Here is a 17,537-nt window from a genome sequence, read left to right as displayed (position 1 = left end):
ATACACAAGGTTTGGCACAATTAGCATAGACCTCACCATTGCTATCTTTTAAAGCACGTAAACGTCGTTTCGGTTTTCGGAAGTATCGGTGAGAAAACGAAATTTTGCTTCACGTTGCAACTTGGACGAAATAAAACGCTACATCTTTACTTTACTTTGCGTGCAAATAGAATGATTTACCAAAGTCCCAGGTCGTAGGGATTACACATTGCCGGTTGCATTATCATCACAACTCGGCTGAATAATTTTATTAACTTTTTATTTTAAGTTAAAAAAATATATATTTATTTCGAAAATACAAAATCATAGGTTCATGCAGCACTCGAAAGCAGAGACTAAAATGACTAATTATGCTAATCGGGATTCTCCTTATATAATTAAAAAGTAGCTGACCTAAACTTAAAGCTAGAAGAATGGCCATTTCATGTGTGGCTCGTGTTATTATTATTATAACTCCGCGTGTAAATAATAAAATATATAAATACAGGGTGGTCATTTAGTGCGGTCTCGGAAGATTACGGCTAAACAATTTAATATTTTGAATTTCTTTTTTTTGCGTTATATAGAACTCGATTATGGGCACATTCTAAAATTGTTTTCGTTTTATACAGGGTGTTCTAAATAAGTGAAAAATATCAGTTATATTTTTTTAAATAGGACACCCCATATATTAATATCGTTTTAGATTTCTTGAGAAAAATAAATGTAAGTTTCATTAAGGTTTACTTGTCCCAAATCTTAAGGATTTCGAAATAATTAAGTTGGTTGCATTTTGACATTGTTGTTGCTGCCGAAGAAGTCCTTATACCATTCATTTACAAGGTTGAAATTGTTGTTGTCAAATTTGGGGTTAGTCGAAGAACCGAAAGCCCACCGATAGTGTCTGGCAAATGCGTCAGCCTTGTCTTTATCCGTCAAGAGTTCATTTCCGTTTTCGTTTATGTTAGTAATAGGGTTGTTTTTTTTTGTATTTTGCAAGTTTTTTGATTTTCCGCCAGTATGTCTTTCCTTGATCCCTTTCTATTTCTTGACATGTCTCCAGCCATTTGTTTTGTCTGTATTGATATATCAGTCTTTTGACGTTCTTGTTGAGACTATTGATGTTTTTTTTTTAGGTCGGTGTTTTGTGTGCGTGTGTATAATCTATATAGTTCTCTTTTGTGTTTTATAAGTTTTAGTACGAATTTGGGTAGCGTATGTGCGTAATAAGATCTTTTCAATTCGGGTGTAAATTTTTGCACTGCAAGAGATATTTGTGCTTGAAGCTGGTCAATAGTAATGGGTTCGGATTGCGATGAAATGTAGTTGTCTATGTAGTTTTTCACCTGGTCTGTGTTGGTCCTGTTTAAGTTAAGTTTATTGCTTGTGTTCATTGGAGTCTGGGGAGTGTGTTGGATTTGGTTTAAGTCAATATTGAATGTGATGGACAGATGGTCTGATCCCAGTTCGTTGGTTAGGTTTATGTTTTTAACGTTGTCTCTAAGGTTCATCGTGTGTAGTAGTATGTCAGGTGTGGAGTCAGGGTTTTGTGGCATAAGGAAGGTGGGTGGTGTGTGTCGTTGTTCGAAGTCGGAATTCTCTAGGAAGTTTTTGAGTTGCTGTTTTTTTCGTCGGTTGATGTTGAAGTCTCCCACCATCAAGGCATGTTTGTATAGGCTGGCCTTGGTAAAGATGTTTGGTTCGATGTCGGAGCAGGGGTGAATATATACCACGAATATGTGGATTTTTTCGGTCGAGAAAGGAAGTGTGAAGTGAATGCATTCGTTTAGGTTGTTATTGAGTACTGGAGGGTTTGCCTTGGCCATCCTAAGTGTTGGCTTGCATAATGCTATCGCCCCTCCCCTAGCGTTGGACCTTTGGTATCCATGTTTAGTAATGTGTGTCCAGTCACGATAGCTTATTGTTTGGTCTGTCTTGGTTTTAGTTTTAACTAGTAGGCAACCGTCCATGTCCTTTTGTTCGATGTAATTGTATAGTGTGTGTTTTTTTGGGTTAGTCCGTTGATGTTGGAGTATATTAGTTTATGAGTCATTGTTGTATGTTCGTTGTTGTTTGTCTGATGTGGCTGATGGGATCAGTTGGAGAAGGTGAGTTGGGATTATTTAGGTCGAACATAAGTATATACATTTGATTTCCGAAAAAAACTACGGTCGTATCGATCTTAAAGTCCTCTACGAATCGGTGTCTTAATTTTTTGAGTAGTTCTTCGCGGTTTACCTCACTATTTTTATTGACGCTATTTTTGTACTTATTAATTATGAAGTCGTGCGTTGTTATTGGGACGTGGATTCGGCTATCCGCAGTTTTTGTTAATGGGAGTTGGGCTGTGTTTTTGTTAGCGCTTTTGATTCTTACATTTGGGATGTCTTGTATCGGCGCCGTGGGTCTGCGGGGGCACTTAGTGCTCCACGCAGCGTGTTCCTCGGATCCGCATGCTGTATATTTTGGTGGCAGTGGAGACTTACATTGATGTGAGTTGTGGGGTCCCAGACATTTGTTATATTTCACCCCATTCGGGCATTTCTCGGTGGTGTGGTCATACTTGGAGCATTTCCCACATGGCGCAGGGATGGGGTTAAGAGGATTGCTTTCAGTAATTCGATAAGATCTATTGAAGCAGAAGATACGTCGTTCAGCCATAAGTTTCTCGTATGTTCCCTGGTCACCCGTGATCAGACGAAGCATGAGCGTCGGCACCCCTCTCGCTCGTGATATTATCCGTTTGCAATATCTAACTTGCAGTCCCATTCTTTTTAATTGATTGTGGAACATTTCATCCGTAATTTCAGCTTCCACGCCCGTCACCACCGCCGAATATGTTGGAGTAATTATTTTGGGCAGAGATGAGTTTGTTGTGGTTTGTTTGTTGTCTTCTAGCCTATAAGGCTGTGATTAACTCTTGGCTCAGAAGTGTCCTAAGAGTAGCTGTGGTGGCATCGCTGTTGTTGGTTTTAAGCAGGTATTGATTTTCTTGTTTGATTATTACGTCTTTGTTATTTGGGTTGTGTTGTTCTCATATTGTTGCCAGCTTAATGCGTGATGTATTTGAGGGGGTGGTTATGGCGAATGTGTGTTGGTATCTGATAAACCCAGGTTTCTGGGTAGTTGTTGGTTGTTGGGTTGATGTTGAAGGTCTGTTGGGTATTGTTGTATGTGTAGGATCGACTTCAGTGTGAACTTTCTTTGATCGGTTGTCAGTTTGACTGTCCTGCCTTTTGGGTCTACCCCTTTTTTTTCTGCTGTGTGGTGTTACAAACCCGTCCATGTCAGGCTGGGAGGGGCCTTCTGATTCAGAGGTCCCCTCTGTCTCCATGCCCCCAACTATCACTTTGGCCGATGAATTTTTGTGTATTGTTATGTTTTTTCCTGTTTTGCGCTCTACACTGATAAGAATGTTTATTTTATTCGCACCAGACACGTCTTGACTGTATCAAGGCTCGCTCGGTTCTGATTAATTAAGTTTTTTTTTTTAAATCATGCAATTTTAAAAACTTTGTTTTGAAGCACTTAAACTGGAGTAAATCGAAATTCATACCAAACCTTAGATATGAGACGTATTTTATGCCAGAATGAATAAAATTGAAATATCTCATACTGTGCGTCCAAAAAATAACATGAAAATTGTATTCTTTTTGAAAGGAAATAACTTGCTTAATTTAAATAGAACACCCCATATTTTATTACTCGAAATAAGAGATAAACATATGACTAATCAAAAATCGTTACACCTTCATGTACCTAAATTACAGGTTTTCTTCGAAAAATAAAATTTAAGAGAAGGTAGCAAAATTAATAACCGCACTATCTATTTTTATTTAATATAAAAGAATTTCTTTTAATAAACACTTAATTATAAACAATTTTCAATATATCCTCCATTCTGATCAATGCAAGCTTGAAGTCGAGTAACATTTCCACGACAAACATTTTCCAGAATATCCCTATTTGCTCTAATAGAGTCAAAAACATAGCGGATTCTGATTTTCATATTGTCTCTTGTTGTTAACTATGTTACTCGACTTCAAGCTTGCATTGATCAGAATGAAGGTTATATTGAAAATTGTTTGTAATTAAGTGTTTATTAAAAGAAATTCTTTTATATTAAATAAAAATAGATAGTGCGGTTATTAATTTTGCTACCTTTTCTTAAATTTTATTTTTCGAAGAAAACCTGTACATTTAGGTAGAGGAAGGTGTAACGATTTTTGATTAGTCATATGTTTATCTCTTATTTCGAGTAATAAAATATGGGGTGTTCTATTTAAATTAAGCAAGTTATTTCCTTTCAAAAAGAATACAATTTTCATGTTATTTTTTGGACGCACTGTATGAGATATTTCAATTTTAATAATTCTGGCATAAAATACGTCTCATATCTAAGGTTTGGTATGAATTTCGATTTACTCCAGTTTAAGTCCTTCATAACAAAGTTTTAAAAATTGCATGATTAAAAAAAAAAACTTAATTATTTCGAAATCCTTAAGATTTGGGACAAGTAAACCTTAATGAAGCTTACATTTATTTTTCTCAAGAAATCTAAAACGATATTAATACATGGGGCGTCCTATTTAAAAAAACATAACTTTGATATTTTTCACTTATTTAGAACACCCTGTATAAAACGAAAACAATTTTAGAATGTGCCCATAATCGAGTTCTATATAACGCAAAAAAAGAAATTCAAAATATTAAATTGTTTAGCCGTAATCTTCCGAGACCGCACTAAATGACCACCCTGTATATATATTTTATTATAAATCCATATAAATCCTCCCTTGTTAAGTGCGAGAAAATAGGGTTCGCATATTTTCGAGCTGTGGGACTTGTAGGGCCATTTTTACATTGTGTGAATTTCTTCTTATAGTAATAATAAGTAAGTAGCGCTAAAATACCAAACACAACGAGGATAACAATAAGAGAACTTATAGATAAGCTGATGGTAATGGTATCGAAGTCCTTGAGATGGTGTACGGTTAGTTTTTGAGCCTGATTTAGATCAGTGTGAATATTTTCTAGATCAAGGTTGTGCAATTGTAGGGTATTGAATCTTGCTTTTAAATCATCTTTGATATTTACTGGGGGTAACTTTAAGCGTAAATTAATTGTGTCAGGCTTTTGAGTTTCGAAAAGTTTATCTATTTTTGTGGAGCATTCTAAGGGAATATGATCAAGGAGACTTCATTAATGGTTTCGACAGTATGTTGATTAGGGCATTGGAATTCCACAATTGCTCGAGGGGTTGGAACTATTATGAGGGAGTTATCTGATAATTTAAGAAGTGGCGTTTTGGTATAAGTAATTGGGATCATGGGACAATGGTTGGCGAGATTAAGGGTATCCATGATACATTGTTCATGAGTTTGAAGTAGATTTTCGTCGCATAGGGCTATGCGATCTGTCTTGGGGCAGTTTTCTTTAAGGTTGAATGATTTGGTTTCCGATTTCAGTAAAATGGGGTTGGTTATGGTCATTACGTAGTTGTGAAGGAGAATTGAATAGTCTGTAGAGGGTATACGGTTTTCCCGAGATTAAAGGAATGCGTATGTGGAATATCACGAGGTCTTTGTGGATGGTGACTGCAGCGTGAGCTACTTCATAATAGCTAAGTGTATTGCTGAAAGGGATTCTGCGTTTGGGTTTTAGGTGATTTACGATTGACTGTAGTTCGTTGTATTTTAGTATGCTATGATGTAGGGTATTGATTTTGGTAAAGTCGATTGCTGTTTGAATATTGCTGCAAATATTGTCGATAATATGAATGTTGTTGTCCAGGTTGTCTAGTAAGAGTGTAAAATAAATAGCTTCTGACTTGGATTGTTCTAATTGCGTAAGGTCATGGATTCGCGTTTGCGACTGTTGTTGGTTTCCTTTGATAACGTTTAGCTGATAGTCGACGTCTACGGTTAATTTTTTTACCATTGTCTGGGTCGTGGAAATGTCTTGCCGTAACGTTTCTTGATTTTTCTGTAGGATTTCGATATAGTTATCATAGCGTTTGCCATCATCCGCATCTAGGGTTCCGAATAGATACTTGTGGGCATTACCGACTATGTCGATTAGACCTCTTTTGGTTCTTTTAAGGGATATCGAGTAATGTTTCACGAATGATTTAACGGTGTTTATTCGTACGAACGGGTTGTTGAGCCTTGCCCTTAAGAGAGTGCTGTGTGTTGCATTAAAGGTACTCAGCGTAAAATTTAGCTTAATGAGCGTTTGTTCCGTTGACCTTAAGCAGTTACGTATGTTTGTCAGGTTAATGTGGTAGTAGTCGTGGTGTAGGTCGTCTATGATGTAACTGGGTCTATCTTCTACCGGTACTAGAGTGTTGAAAATTTTCTCAATCTTATACTGGGCACTAACTAGGAGCGGCAGAAGTGCTAGGACGAGGTTCATCTTTTCTCGTAGTTTTCTGAAATATTGGTTTATTTTTAATGTCTTGGATGTCTTAGGTTACGAAATGTTGTTAATCGGTATTTGGGTTGTAGTTTGACGGGGGTAGCCATCAGTTGTTTGGTAGCTTCTGGGATTTCTGGTTCGTTTCGTCGTTCTTTCTTAAGTTTCCCGAGGACTTGTGCTTTATTGACATTAATTTTCTTATTAATTGTTTCATTCAGTTCTTTGAAGATTTTAGATAATTCATGTACGTAATCAGTTTGAATCTGGTTAAGGCTTTTTTCGAAGTTGAGCTGGTAGTCTAGATTTCCTTTTATAATTTGAAATGGGGTAAAATAATGAGATGAATGTATATTATTGTTGTAGTTTAGAATGGCAAGATTCACAAGGTCTGGTATGGGTTTTGAACGGTCACTATCTTTGAGGGCGACGAGGCTTTCTTTTAGAGTAAAGTGAAACCTCTCGATGGGCGAGTTTGAGTTGGGATTATATGACGTCGTATAGTGTAATTCAATTTGGTACGTTTTGCATAATTCCTAGATTAGGTGATTTTTAAAGGTTCCCGCTTTGTCTGTTGTTGTTTTCGAAGGGGTGCCGTGGTGTGAAAAGAATTTTATTAAATTTAAACAGACTTTTACTGTTGTTTCGTTGACAGGATAAGCGACTGCGAATTTTGAGAAATTATAATGGTTAAGTATTTTTGATGCCTGACAGAGTATGTATCCATATACAGATGTTCAAAGGGTTTGTTTCCTGTGGGGGTTGGTTTGAATATTACTTTATGTGGATGACGGTCGTACTTCGACTTCTGACAGGTTTCACAGGTACTTATGAAATTTATGACGTCTCTTTAAAGGCTAGGCTAATAATAGAATTGCTTAATGTTTTTTATGTTTTCCGTAATTCCTCTATGTGGGGTTTTCGTGGTGTGATATCGCTCGATTATTTCGCGTTGGTCGTCGGAATCGGAAACCTCTTCTAATAAGGTAATGAAATGATTAGATTATAAGCGTTATTCTTGAAGGTTTCTCGGAATACTCGAACTACTAATGGTTCTAGTTCTTTTTTTGAGAAATAAAGACAATAAGTATCGGGTGGAAGTTGTTCGATCAGAATTTTTTGAATGTCCTCTGTTATTGGTGTTTCACTGATGAATATCGTTGTTCGTTTTTTTGTGTCAAGTAACATCTGTGTGATTTTATATGGTTTTTCCTTAGTGGCCCATTTAAAGACTAGTTGATTTTTGAAGCTGTTAACGCTTTTGTTGACATATGGGGCACCTATAATTGGATTCTCCTGGGATGTGTGTACCGTTTCCGTGTGTATAGTGTTTTCCTTTAAATTTGTTATGATTGATTTATCACCGTGGTTGGTGTCTTCTGCTGTAATGGTACTTGACCCAGTGGTTTTTATGTCTGGTTGAGTTAGGTTTTTTCTTGGAGGTTGAATCTGTACGTCCGATATAATTTTGATTTTTGGATGGGGGAGTTGGTGTTGTCTTTTTGGGATTTTCGAACAAGTTTTCCTGTGTTTCAAAGAAGTGCTTAATACGATCGTGCCATAGGTATTGGTCTTCATTGTTTTTTTTTCTTCAGCTGTGGCGGACACGTGTGTCAAAGGGGCCTTTACTTCGACGGGGTTTAATTCTCTAGGTGGTCTAAAGAGTACATCGGTGTTGGAATTTTTTATTCCTTTTTTATACTGAACGGTATACTCAAATTTCTGTAGTTTTAATTTTCATCTTAACAATTTTGAGTTGGGCTCCTTGATGGAGAATAACCATTGCAACGGTTTGTGGTCGGTAACTACTTTAAATTTTCGTCCGAATAAATAGGGTCGAAAATATTTAGTAGTCCAAACAATGGCAAGAAGTTCCTTTTCTATCGTCGAATAGTTACATTCGGCTGTGTTTAGGGTTCTGCTTGCATAGGCGATGGGCATGTTTTGACCTACGGTCCCTTAGGATAGTATCGCGCCAATTGCGTAATCAGAAGCATCAGTCGTTAGTATGAAAGGTTTGGTAAAATCAGGGTATTGCAAGATTGGGTCATTTGTATGAAGTGTTTTACAGAGGTCGAATGCGTTCATGAATTGCTGGTCGCGTACGATTTTGGTGTTTTTCTTCAGGCACTAAGTTAAAGGCTTTGTGATTTTGGCGAAATTGTTAATAAATTTTCTGTAGTATCCTACTAGTTCGAGAAATGCCTTTATTTCCTTTGATGTTTTAGGGGTCCTGAAGTTTTTCACGGCATCTATTTTCTTTGGGTTTTGGTTTGATGCCTTCTGGTGTGACGACGTGTCCTAGGAATTCTACATTTTTTTTGAGGAATTTTGACTTATCTCGCTGAATTTTCATGTTGCAAGAATCTAAACGGTCCAAAATTGCTTTTAGGGAGTTCAAATGTTCCTGGAGGCTTGTTGAATATACGGTGATGTCGTCTATATAGACGAGGCATATCTTTTCTTGCAGTCCCCTCAACACATTATCCATGGCACGTTGGAATGTGGAGGGTGCGTTTTTGAGCCCGAACGGCATTCGAGTGTACTCGAAATGACCGTGCTCTACGTTAAAAGCTGTTTTCTCAATACTCTTCAGATCCTTCTTGATCTGATGGAATCCGCTAGCTAAGTCCAAGGTGGTGAAATACTGACAACGGCCTAACTTGTCTAGGATATCCGTGATATTGGGCAAGGGGTACCGGTCGTCTATCGTTTTGTCATTCAACTTGCGGTAATCAATAACGATCCTCCATTTTCGCTGTCCTGATGCATCCAATTTCTTTGGGACTATCCTGACAGGGAAGCCCCAAGGGGGGCTTAATGGCTAGATAATTCCATTTGTTAGCATTTGCTCAATCTGCCTGTTGATCTGTTCCTTGCGGACGTAGGGATATCGGTAATTTTTCGTATGAACTGGGACTTCGTCAGAGGTTTTTATGATGTGTTTCACCTGGTTTGAGAAGGTCAGGGGTTCTCCTGGTTTTTATAAGACCTGTTCGTAGGCCTGGAGTAATTTAAAGAGTTGTGTTCGTTCCTCTGAATTTAGATGATCATGTATTAAGGGTTTTAGGTCTGTATGAACGGGGTTGAATTTTTTTTTCTCAGTGTTTGTTGAGTTATGAGGATAAAAGAAAACACACTAATTCTTAATGATTTTCTATTTTCTGATATGCGCGGTCCGATAGAGTTTAAGAGTGTCTTATTATATCAGGACGTAGAAAAGGAATGAATAGAATAATTAAGCATCGCTCTAAAAACACATACGTCGAACCTGTGTGTTTACATATCATCCCAAAAAGTCTAGACCAAACACATCTATCGAATAGTTTATGTGTCTGATGGAAGTCATACCTTCATTAATTTTTCCTTATGAAAGAAAGCATTATCCAACAGTGTTGTTGTTAAATTTTAGTATTTCAAAGTTATTAATCTCGATTGCTTCCAAAAGTGTATTTGCTCTATTACAATCGCTTTATTTGTGTGATTGCAACGTCTATAGTATAAGTTTGATCCTGAATTGTTACTAATATGGGTTTGATTTCGATCTCCTTGTTCCAATAGTGATTTGTTAACCAGGTTGTGTCATCAGGTAGTTTAGTCTTAAGGTTTCTAGTCTAGGTTTCTTTGTACTATCCGTGGAGGAATTTCTATTTTGTATTGTTCGAAGTCTTGTCTGTATTGGAAGGGTATTTGTATGTGCTTGTTTTTTTAGTAATTGGTTCCTTAGAGCGATATTAAGGATGAGTTTGCATAAATCTTTGATGCCTAAAATTCTATCGAAGAACTCATGAAAGGGGTACAGAATGAAGTTAATGGGGGTAGATATTCCAAGATTTAAAAGTAGGGGAATGTTGGCTTTACTAGTTGCCTTTTTTGTTCCTGCACATGTTTGCAGTGTGCTGACATAAGGTACGATTGTTTCGGGAAATAATGATTCTGTTAAGGAAGGTCGAAGTAGAGATGCGTGGGATCCAGTGTCTATTAGTAGTTTAATTTGGTAACCGGGAATTTCAATATAGGGAAGTTGATTGGTTTGGAAACTATTGATATTTATCCATGGGTATTTGGATCTGAGGCTGTTTGAAAATTTTCGAGGTATTCAAGTAAATCAGGAGATTCTTCGGAAGGGTCATCGTCTTCTGGGGCAAACGCATTGTCATATTACAGTGAAAAATCAGGGGTTTCTGAAGAGGTAGTTTCTTGGCCGTTTTCTAGGTGAGTTAATTCTTGGAATGTATATTTTGGTTGTGATTGTTGCTAAAAGGGTTGTCGAAATTGGCGTTGATATAGATTCCCTTGGAATTTGTTTTGTACAAAGCTTTTGTGAGTTTGGGGTATTGCTGTACTGACTCCGGACATTGGTTGGGGTTATTGTTTGTTAGGGTACGAATTTTAATGTGTGAATTGATTTCGTGAAGTGATTTTAGGATATTGACTTGATCGTGCTGTTGGTTTCTGAAGGTTTTGTTCATTGCTCCTATTTATCGGTCTTTGTAAGTTGCCAAAGAAGTTAGGTGAAGAATTTAGGGCTCGTTCTCGAATGATTCTGGACATATGTGGTTTTAAAATTATTCTGTCTTGTTAATATTTTATAAAATATTAACAAGTCATCTCGAACTATGGTGTTTAAGTTCTGTGGGTTTTACACGATTAGTAAGGTTCTTAGCTCGTCAGGGATATTAGCTAATAAATTTTGTGTGGCAGTCAACTCATTTTGTGAAATGAGTATCTTTTTTGCTTCGTTATTTTGAATTTCGGAACAAATCTTGGTATTTATCTTGGTCACTAATGCCTTTAACCGTTGAATGTAATCCTGAATGGATGAATTCTTTCTTGTTAAAAAGATTAGTTGCTTAGACATATGTAAATTCAAGTTACAGGATCACTGAATGTTTGCTGAAGTGCTTGCTTGATTTTTTCCTAAGTTTGGAGATCTGGTCTAATTAGGAGAAAATTTTCAGCTGATTATATGATTTTTGATGTAATAGCAAGAATCACATATTCTTGTTGCGATGGATCGGTGTTAAAATATCGACTATTAAATGTCGATATTTGTGTGATAAAGGACTCCAGCCTTGAAGGGGTCCCATCTAATATTTTTAAAAGACCTACGGTTGTTCTCAAGGCTTCGGCCATTTTTACTATTAATAAATTGCTAATACTAGGTCGTGGGCTTGTTTCAGTATACAATTGGGCAATATAAGTTTCGGGGTTCAAGCTGTTACTTCCACTCGAATTGGTTCGTATCCTAGGATACGTTATGTCTCCCAATATCTGTTTTAAAAATTTTTCCATTCAACTTAACTAAAAGAATTCTGATCATAAATTACTAACTTTCGGAATAGCACAACTTGTAAACTAACTTACGGTATAGTAATATGTCTTGTTCTATTTCAAGCGGTGCCTTGGCTAATAGGTAGACTGATTAGTTGGGGTGCCGCTTGTAGTGGATACTAGCTAGGCCACTATATCCAACTGACAGCTTCGTTGATGATTTTCAAAAGCGAATGCTGCTCAGGAGTCCTTGGTCCTTCTAGGCTGCTCCTTTCTAAACCGTTGAAACGGAGGGTGTCTCGGTGGTGGTGTTGAATTATATGCACTAACACACTTTTAAAATACACCCGAAAGGATCCTACGAACTGCGCCAATTTTATTAACTTTTCTATTTTAAGTTAAAAAAAAAAACTTTATTTATTTCGAAAATACAAGATCATAAGTTCATGCAGCACTTGAAAGCAGAGTCTAAAATGACTGATTATGCTAATCGGGATACTCCTTATATAATTAAAAAGTAGCTGACCTAAACTTAAAGCTAGAAGAATGGCTATTATATGTGTGGCTAGTGTTATTATTATTTTAACTCCACGTGTAAGTGGCCATATAAATGAATCTCCCAACGAATAATACACAACAAATACACAATCACCACCAATGGTTTTTTTGTACTTTTAGATTTGTTTTTTGGAAACTAGAAATTTTATTTTGCTTCAATCCTGAAACTTTAAAATAGAACGAAACAAATCGCGCATCTCCGCCGAAATAAGAAATTAAGGGCGATTAATGAAATCAAAAAATTATCACGGAATTAACATAGCACGGCACACATACAACAAATAAATAAAAATGCCGACAATATCATCCTCAATTGCTTCGAAGACACCATCGAGCGTTTTTTTTTATAACTGTTTTTTGTTAATTATTTAACATATTTCAAGTTAAAAATCGTGTATTGAAAAATTCGATTAAAAAAATATATTTATTTGCAAACGAAGACCAAGCTACAACTGACTATGTACTAAATAATTTGAATAAAGTTAACTTTATCGAGTATAATTTGGGTTCCCAGCGAAATGCAAGTTAGCAGTTTTATGGGAACCGGCGTCAGTTTTTTACTCTTCAATATTGCTCAAAACGAAAACGTCGAAAACATTGTTTTCGTTCATACAATTGTACAATTGTAAATCGAGGCGCCTTCGCCAAGTTGAGCGCCGCCACCTACGACCAAAGAAAAATTAAGCAAACGTAATCCTTGTGATCAATAACATCGTATACGAGATTTAGAAGATAGCAATAGTGTGGGACCCACAGCAGCAATGGAACCATCCTAGCTTAGGATTTTTAATTTACTTTTGGCCACCAGTGTAGATCGGTGGATAGGTTCGAATATACATAATCCAAATTTATTCTGCAATGTCTTTTTTAAAATTATTTTGCAAATTTTCGTCATTTTTTAAAATATCGGCCTTAGGTGATTTTATACGAAATAATTTCATTAGTCAATTCTATTAAGTTAATTTCTTTTAACTACAACTATTTGCGGTTTTCAGAGACATTTTTTAAAACGAAGAAGTAGACAAATTAACGTTTTCAAATACTCCGGTTCCAATTTATTCTTATGTTTTAAACAAAAGTTTCTCCAACGTACACTCTTTTTAAACGATACAAAGTAAAAGGATCTATACAAGTGATAACATAAGTAGGGGGTTTTGCTTTTAACACGACACAGACCTTAAAAAACTAAGCAATATTTTTACATAACATTTTTTCGAAATTTCAAAAACAACCGAAATATGTGCCTAAGAAAGTTATAATAAGTAATACAAGTTTAGCTGCTACTCATTCCGGGACTGGGACTGGCTACAAAAGGTGTTCGAAATTGTCTCCATTGGTCTCATTTGCAAAAACATTAAATGTTTTTTGCGTTTTTGCAATAATAGCTGATAATTTTTTGTGGGGCATTTTATTTCTTTTACTTTGAATTACTCTTCTATGCAGGAACGAATTTACATTTTATACAAAAACGTATTAAAACTCATCTGGGCATATTTCGTGTTTTTTTGAAATTTTGAAAAAATGTCACATAAAAATATTGCAGTTTTTTTAGATTTACGTCGTGTTAAAAGGAAAATCCGTACTTACGTTATACTTCGTATATTATGACAAAATTATAGTTCACAAAACTAACAACAAAACGAAACATTCTTTTGCTCTTAATTCGTTTTTCACAAGGAGATAAGCGAGATTGAATTTAAACAATTATTAATTATTTTAAAACTCAGCGTTAGTTCTCGTTTAAACAATACTACTATTAATTAATTTTATTTTCAAAACGATATCATCCTCCTTTGGCTATTATATCAAAAATCAAGGGACTTTGCATAAGGATAAATAGGGTTACATAGATTCGAAACTAATGTATCTACAGTATCGGACAAAATTAGAGCAACTTTAGAAATTTAATTTTAAATTGACATTGTTTCTTTAAAAATAAGATTTGTTATTATCAGTAATATGTTTACAGTCTATTATAATTTACATCTGAGATTCAATGTTTAAAAAGCACATTTTAGAGGAGAAGGAAAAAGAAAACCTTTTACCATCACAATTGGAACGACAAAATTAAAGCAACTTAAAAATTATTTGAATGAATATTATATTTAAAACAATTTTTTGTGTATTACCATTAATATTTAGTCCAATACCCCTTGTTTTGAAGAACTAGCTCACACCTTTTTGGCATTGAAGAAATTAAATTTGAAATGATGTCAGGATCAATAGTCTTCCAGGCGTTCTCTATTTCTTCAAATAAATTATCCTGATTGGTAATATTTTTTCCTCGGATTTTGTTATTTGTGATCTCCCAAAGGTTCTCAATGGGATTTAAGTCCGGAGATTGGGCTGGCCATTTCATTGCCTCGACTTTCTTCTCCACGAATCAAGCTTTTACTATTTTCGCAGTATGCTTAGGATCGTTGTCGTGCTGGTAGACAAACTTAAGAAGCATTTCCCATTCGGCATATGGATACATAATATTCTCTAGTATATAATGATACTTAAATCTATCCATTTTGTCTTTAATTCTATAAAGTGGACCAATTCCGTAAGCAGAGAAACAACCCCAAACCATAATATTTCCTCCTCTGTGTTTAATGGTAGTTTTTACGTACTTTGGATTAAGTCTTTGGCCATTTGGGCGACCTACCCATTGAGCTCCATCACTTCCATAGATGAAAAACTTGGATTCATCGGAAAATAATACTTTCTTCCACTGTTAAGGAGTCCAATCTCGGTGGTAGGTGGCGAACAACATCCTGGCCTCTCTATTTTTTAGTGAAAGATGTGGTTTTTTGGCAGGTTTCCTTCCTTTTAAATCACGTTCTGTCAATCGACGTTGAACTGTTCTGGAAAAAACACTAACTTCTGCTTGTGCAATAATCTGGCGAGCTGACATTTCAGGATTTTTTTACTTAGCCTTATAAGACGCCTGTCTAACTTCTCTGTCCTTTTTCCTTTCCGACCACCTCGTTTTAAATTCGTTACGACACCACGGTCAGTGAATCTCCTGATAGTTTTTGATATAACATAATTTTTTATGCCAAAAACTTCCGATATAAGTTTTTGCGATTTCGCACTCTTATATGCACTAATAATTTTTTGTTCTAGATCAACTGAATAGTGAACACCACGAGGCATAATCGTAGATATTATTTGTTTAAAAAACCACAGTAAAGTCAGAAATACAAAATATTTAAACATTGGTTGCTCTTATTTTGTCGCAAAGAATTTTAGATCAAAACAATTTTTTAATTTTTTTATTCTCAATAATAATTTAAACTATTTATAGCAAATGTATTTTACACTAACTACTTTAAGCTTAATATTTATGATAAAATATTTCATGATTTTTTAGAGAGCTTAAATTTAGAAGAATATTTCAAAAGTTGCTCTAATGTTGTCAGATACTGTACATCCGTTCGAAAATTTTCTATCTCTCCACTAAGCACCAGGGTGTTTGCTAGGAAGTAGTAGTGCAGGATACGGAACGGGATACGAACGGAGTTTATTCTGAATCGATTTAAAATCAATGGTACTCGTACAGATACCCAGTGTGTGGTACAGGTTTTGGCGATAATTGAGTTTTTTAATTGATTGTCCCGTTATCATTCAAAAATTATCGAAGTGCAGAGGAACAAACCCTTTTATGACAAAATTGTAGCAAACGTTTTTTTTATGACGTACGAACACATTGTTTAAATAATTTACGCCATAAAATCTAAAAAGGCTTCGTTATTTACGGAGAACTTTGAAAACACGATTTCCCTAGTTAGAAATACAACAGAGGAATCAAATTCAAACGTGGATTTTATTCAAATTTGTATAATTTGCACTAAATAATACTCCACGGGTGGGGGTACTTTTTTTTTTTTTAACGAGGAAAATCTTCAAAAGACTCCCATCCGATCTAGTTTGGAACGGCGTGTGGGACTCGCTACTGAGAGCGCTAACCCACTAAAAACCTCGTTGATCCTCGTTAACCCCCCTTGTGCCGGTACTGTCCCTGAGGGATATGCTTCGCGCACAAGGAGAGCTTCGGTGTATTTTGATCTGGCGAATTAGCACGTATTTCTTTTGCCCATATCTGGCTTAAGTTTAAAGTGAAGAGGCATTGTTTACACTACCAAGGATTGGTTTTCCTAGAGAAAACTGTGTCAACAGCAGGAGGGAGGATCGCGGCGAAATTTTTTTTTCCATCCAGTCCATTTGTGTGCCGTTGTGGGAGCGAACTATCATTGCGGTAGTAGAAATTAAAAATTTAAGGGAACCAAATTTAAAGAAAACTGAACTGAGAGGAGAGGAAATCTGTAATAGGTTTAACCCCTGGACGGCAGATGGCGACTCAGAAGCCATGTAGGAAACTGTAAAATGAATGGGGGAGAAATCTGTAATAGATTAAGCCCCTGGACGGCAGATGGCGACTCGGGAACCATGTAGGAAACTGTAAAATGAATGGGGAAGAAATCTAATAGTTTCAACCCCTGGACGGCAGATGGCGAAATGGGAACCATGTAGGAAACTGTAAAATGAATGGGGGAGAAATTTGTAATAGATTAAACCCCTGGACGGCAGATGGCGACTCGGGAGCCATGTAGGAAACTGTAAAATGAATGGGGAAGAAATCTAATAGTTTCAACCCCTGGACGGCAGATGGCGACTTGGGAACCATGTAGGAAACTGTAAATGAAAGGGGAAGAAAACTGTAATAGTTTTAACGGGTGGGGGTACTGCAAAATAATTATTTATTACGATTGAAACGAGAACCTACCACCATTTTCAACCGTCCACACATGGTGTGGTGAATTTTATTTCTCATTGACCCTTCGCCCATCGGCACGGAACAGTAATTCTATTAATTCTGGCGATCGTAGGTTCTCCATTTCGAATCTCGTCCCGTTCACACATATATAAGTAGGGACTTCCAGCGAATACACACGAATATATACGAATATACACGCAGGTAAGAAACTATAAAAAGAAAGAAAATCTAAAAACCTCGAATATCCGGAAACACAATAAATGGCTCGTTTAGTTTTGGCGAATGCGCCGGGAGGTGGTACTTAAAAGTATTAAAATGAAGAGTTCCTAAAATATTTCTCTATTGACATTTTCTAACAACAGAAAGAGACGAATTTAAGGAAGTTCATAAGATATTTGAATAAACACACACTCAAGCGTTCAGATAAAATCATCGACTTTTGAACTTGACTCATTGCCATACTACAAATTACGAAAATCACATTAGATTATATTGTACATTTTTCGAGATGAAAAGGCTTGTCAAATTTCGTTCCAAAGCAGCAGCAGTA

The sequence above is a fragment of the Euwallacea fornicatus genome, unplaced genomic scaffold, assembly GCF_040115645.1.
Source record: "Euwallacea fornicatus isolate EFF26 unplaced genomic scaffold, ASM4011564v1 scaffold_129, whole genome shotgun sequence".
Taxonomy (NCBI): domain Eukaryota; kingdom Metazoa; phylum Arthropoda; class Insecta; order Coleoptera; family Curculionidae; genus Euwallacea; species Euwallacea fornicatus.
Note: the sequence above shows the minus strand (reverse complement) of the source record.